The sequence below is a fragment of the Ostrea edulis genome, chromosome 8 (genome assembly GCF_947568905.1).
Source record: "Ostrea edulis chromosome 8, xbOstEdul1.1, whole genome shotgun sequence".
Classification (NCBI taxonomy): domain Eukaryota; kingdom Metazoa; phylum Mollusca; class Bivalvia; order Ostreida; family Ostreidae; genus Ostrea; species Ostrea edulis.
Genome location: NC_079171.1, coordinates 51,010,019 through 51,016,027, shown reverse-complemented (window position 1 = coordinate 51,016,027; position 6,009 = coordinate 51,010,019).

Below are 6,009 nucleotides of genomic sequence, written 5' to 3'. Positions count from 1 at the left end.
TTTGGGACAATACAAAATAAAGATGCTTTATATTACAAAATCGATATTTCACTTGTTTGTTTGTATACATAAAAAGACTCGAGTCTTTGTTTACATAACACAGATTTAAGGCTAAAATACTGCTTTTATTCTTGCATTCAGAAGGTCAAAATTTGGCTGTCAACATTAAAAGAGCTATATTTTTAATGTTTAACATACAAAAAGAAAAATATTTTTATCAAAAATCGTGAACCAGTTCCTTTAACATTAGGTTTTTCGGTCTGACAAAATTTGGTTCGGTCCTGTGTGTTCATTGATTACACAGGACTAGCTGAATGTCCTGTGTGGTCCAAAAACTTTCGCATAGATTGTTGTTTAGAAAAATGTACTAAATGATAAAAAGAGGCAATAATTTCTTCCACTCCTGGAGAAATGAATGACAAATCTTTTGATTTCTTGAATTACTTTAAATGGGAAAACTTAATTATTTCGAAAAACCCTTAAAATTTGCTTCATTTTAATATTAATTTCACCTTATAAAAATGATAGAAAATAGTACAAACAATTAAATAGGAGACATATTTCAGGCCCTATAAAATCTGTAAAATCCAGGAGCTTCAGGGGGTGAAGCCCCCTGGCAGGGTTCCAAATTACCACTTGCCCACTCGCATTGGCGACTAAACTTTGCTTGTGGGCACCCAAAATTTCCGTTCTCGTCGCCCACTTGGTGACCGTAATTGTCCGATCAAAATTTTTCTTTCCGACCGATCCGAGTCTTATTATAATTGACGTTCAATTTCCGGTTTAGGTTTTGCCACTTGGCGAGACATTCATGATTCCTGGGGTATCAAACCTTCCAAAATGTATTTAAACCAGAAGTTGAACAATGCAAGGGTTACTTCAAACAAAAAGAAAGTGTCTGCTTTTAACCAAAGTGGAAAGAAGGGGAGAATATGGCTCGATGATGGCAAAAAGGGGATGACGTGCTGTGTGTACAAAACATGACAAGAAAGGTCCAATCGTTGTGACAGCTTGCCCAAGTTATAAACTTGACAGCATCGTAAAGCTGATAAATTTTGAAATAACATAAAAAGTCTGAAGAAACGTGTGTTAAAGTCAGACGCCACGAAGATCATAAAGTTGCTAGGTTGACGAAATGAGAGTGGAAATGAGAGAGGTATTTGAAAGAATTACGGAGAAGGAAACAGAATTTAAATATTGATATTTTAATTTTTTAAATAAATTGCAATGTGACCTGATATTTCTTTTTTCTTGTAAAAAAAAACAAACCAACCATGTTATTCAATTCCATAATATGTGTGGGCTACTAAAATTTCATGTGGGTTAACAGGATTTCTTATTCAGGGGCCCACTTGGCCCCTAAGGTATTCAGTCGAAGTTGGAAACCTGCCCTGGGCCTCCAACAGGACCCCACCCCGACTCATAAAGTGGCGCCCCCGTAACTGCAATTCCTGGATCCTCCCCAGGTACCAACGTCAGTAAAACATTGTAATCATGATTCCCTATCAATAATTTATCATGCTTGTCCGCTCTAAAAAAAATAGCACATACTTCACTAAGGGACACTGGTCCCCACACCACTGATCATGGACCTCAACCAGATGCTTGGCGATCTCGCTGTCATTCAGCCAGTAAAACCGTCCTGCCAGCCGCTTCCACACACGTGCTGCATCTCCTGTTAAAATATTCCTGTATTCATTCATCTCAGAAAACTACGACTGCAAAAAAAAATTCATACCATAGGGATTTCAATAATTCCCGTTCTCAAACCGACTGTTGTTTACACTCATAACAATGGCGCTAAATAATTCACATCGGGATCGGGGTGAGGATAGAGAGGCTATTATCAGACAAAATCGCTGAAGATCGGATTTGACGAACGGTAAATATAGTACGACAGAAAGCCGAAAGTTCCGGATAGCAATAATGCTAATAGTAATTTTAAAGAATGGCATCAAACTTTACCAGGCTGAAGCTTGCAGCCAATAAGCATGTACAGAAGAAAAATCATCAAAGGACTGAGAGTACTCATAAAAAAAACCTAGGCAATTCTAAATTAAATTTATGTTTTGAATTAATAAATCAGTAATTTGTAATGAATGATGGAAAAAAATAAAAATTGACCACATTTTTCATTCTCTGATCCTTTTAAACAATTTTGCCACCATACATGCATGAAAGTAAATGCACATTGAAAATTTAACTCATCAGAATATCACGATTTTAGTCATTACATGTAAGTACCAATGAATAGATTTATATGATAGGGAAAACAATATGCTATAAGCTAATCCAAGTAGAATCATATGGCATTAAAAAACCATTCCTGTAAATTTGCTCACCTGAAGAGTGATAATCATTGCTTTCTAACGAAAGAAATCAACAAATCTTTTTGAGAAAGTATTGTATGGAAAAAGGATTAAATAATGAAACAATATCTGGGGAGTAATAAATCCATTCGGCCAGTGTTATCAAAAACTGGATTATACCGTATGTGACTATGACATTCCGCATGACCTACTAAATAAAGTGTAAAAGGGGTTCGATGCCTACTTTAGAGATCTAATTTTTAAAAACAAAGCGGAACGAACACCAAGGCAAGGTGGAGGACCCCTAAGCCTGTCACATACTGATCCTTTTCTTAGATAATCTCCGAGGACTCGTGATATTTACATCTGATGCCCAGCGATGGAAATGTCACGACCTGTTGTAACGACTTCGGTAGGTCGCGGTGGGGATTCGACCTCGACCTTCTGCATGCAGGGCGAACGCTCTAATCTCTAGATCACCGCGGTGGTCTTTCTACGAGGGGATACAGGGACTATGAATACATAATACCAAGAAGTACTCAATGCCATGTAAAAAAGAGATCTGTGATACCCGGATGTATTGTTTAGCTCAACTGAACCTTGATATTTTTCATACCTCATAGAGAATAAAGGGGTTTGACGACTGCTTTTAGAGTTGTAGTCTTTAAAGACAAGGCGAAAGGAACATCAAGGCAATGTAGCGGACCCCTAGGGCTATTATTTACTTCTTTCAGTTTGGGGCTGTGGTGGTACTACCCGGTGGTTCCTGGGGGTCGGGACAGATTTGGAGTCACTATTTCTAGTCTATGCTGGGAAACAGGGACAATGTATCCATTGATAATAATATTCTAAACTATTTCCCTGTATTTGATCCTCTATTGTGTGTGTGTGTGTGGGGGGGGGGGGGGGGGTGGGGGGGGGGTGGAGCACCCTACCCTATGTCAGGAATATTTCGTGTAAATTTCATCTTTTCTGGTTCAGTCATTCTTCAGGAGAGGAGTTGCAGAATATTTTTCTAATATATTTTGATACCCGATTGTAGGCCCACCCTACCCCTGGGGGCCATGATTTGAACAAACTTGACTTTTCTGCATGTCAGAAAGTTTTCATGTAAATTTAAACGTGTGCTTATTGAGAATATTTTTAAATAAGCCCACCCTGTTTATGCCTTTTCTTCAAATCCCCCCTTTTGGAGAGGACATGGACAAAAATTCATTGAACAAAGTTGACCTCCCTTCAACCAAGGATGATTTGTATTAAGTTTGTTTGAAATTGACCAATGACTCTGGAGAATATGAAAATGTGAACAATTGACAACACCAAAAGCGACAACAGACTTCGGACTAATTTCAATCAGAAAAGCTCGCAGAATATAGCAGCCACTATAAGCAGGGGCCAGTCAGTCAATATAAGAATAACTACCTCTACATGTAAAGTAACGGAAAACCAACGTTGTCAAAGAAAAAAGTAATAGGGTTGGGGTGTACTTTGTAAATTAACCGCAAGTTTGACAAACAACAATGCATTTAATTGTAAAACACGCGCACAAATACTACATTTTGTACGTGTAATTTTTAATTTACGAAGTTATAATTTTTCGCAATTTAATCTTCTCTAGCACCATTGGTTCAAATTCATCGAAACTTAGCGCACAGTATCCCTATATGTGTAGGAAATTCAAGTTTGTCCAAACGAAGGAGCACCTTCGCTTCCTAAGGGAGACATTCAAGACAAGGGAAAAATGGGGAAGGTAATGAAAGGTGAATATAACTGATCAATCTCCTAAAAGGAATGCGAAATAGGAGTTGGACCCCTGGATATACCAGAGGTGGGATCAGGCGCCTAGGAGGAGGGGTCATCCCCTGTTGACCGGTCACACTTTCAGTGAGCCCCGTTTCTTGATCAGGTAAACGGTGTAATCCGTAGTCAAATCAGTGTGTCAAGAGCTGTCTAACAATCGGTATGAAACACGCCAAACAACATTTGACCCAATGATAGATTATATTGGCAAAGATCATTATAACGATCATAAGACGCGCCCATTATAACGATCATAAGACGCGCCCCTAATCTCCAATCTGAAGAACCACTGAACCAGAAAATACAAAACTTATATGAAAGATTCCTTAATGAATGTAGATGCAAAAATGTTCAAATATCAGCCCCGAGGGTATGGTGGAACCGCAATAAGGGATTTGGATATATTGACGTTATTTAATTTAAAAAATGCTTTCATGAACAACTCGGTCATAATTAGTTAGTTTGTTTCACGTCCCGTTGAGATTTTTTTCTTCATATTAAGACATTAGGTACCGTACAACAAATTCAGACCATTGCTTAGCGCGCGGGGCCTCAGCAGTGAGGGTTCTTTCATTTACCAATGCCTGCTGTGACATGGAACCTCTGTTTAATGGTCCCACTTCTAAATGCCGAGTGTTTGGCGAAGGAGCAATTTTTATGTACAAATGAGTTAAACAATACTTCCGGTTATCACTGAGCTCTTCTTTACATGGCATCGAGTACCCCTTACAATTCCCTATAGTCAATGGACACATTGTCCCAATCTAATTAAAATTAGATCCTATGATCCGCTCATCTACTGTCCCTATGTGTAACGATAGTAGATGAGCGGATCATAGGATCTAATTTGAAATAGATTGACATTGTCCCTGTTTCCCCTCATAGAGTTGATATAGGGACTCTAGATCTGTCCGGCCCTCAGGAGCCTCCGGGTGGTACCACTACAGCCCCAAACTGAAAGCGGTGAAAGATAACTCTGGGGGTCCTCTACCTTCCGCCTTGTCCTCAAGGATTGATTCTCTAAAAGCAGTCATCTCTATGAGATACTAGACGAAAAATGTTAAAGTTCAGGCGAGCTAAACAATACTTCCGGGTATCATAGACCTCTTATCTACATGGCATCGAGTACCGCTGATCATTCTCTACTTCAATCAATAGATACATTGCCCCCCCCCCCCCCCCCCCCACCCGAAGTAGAAATAGGACTCCAGGGGTCATATACCTTGCCTTAATGTTCCTTCCACCTACACTAAGGAACTTTGCAAGAACTTTTAGAAATCATTGGCCAATGAGGTGAAGGTCAACCAAAAATGTTTTTGGAAGTGCACTAAGTCCAAATTGACAGTTAAGAGCGGAGTTGGTGATTTGAAAGACAACGATGGTAGGGTTTACAATGATGACGAAGGGATGGCAGATACATTTAATAAGTTTTTCTGTAACTTAATTATTCACCAAGAAGGACCTTGACAATATACCGGATATGGAAGACAGATCAAAGGAGAGCAGCAGACCCATTTGATGCAGTGTGCGTAGATTTCCAGAAGGCGTTTGACACCGTGCCACACAAAAGACTCTTGAATTTAAGATCAAGAGGTATGGGATTGATGGTAAAATACTTACATGGATAACCCATTTTCTGCGAGGTCGAACACAAAAGGGTATTAATCTGGTCATACGTCGAGTTGGTAGAACGTGAGAAGTGGAATATACCACAGGGAAGAATGCTGGGGCCAGTACTGTTTGTCATCTTCATAAACGACTTGCCTGTGGTTGTGAGTAGTGTAACTCGTATATTTGACAATTAATAAAAGTATATGGCAGAGCACCCACAGACGAAGATAAAGAAATGTTACAATTAGATATGGAAACTCTCGCAGACTGGTCGAAAGATTGGCTCTTG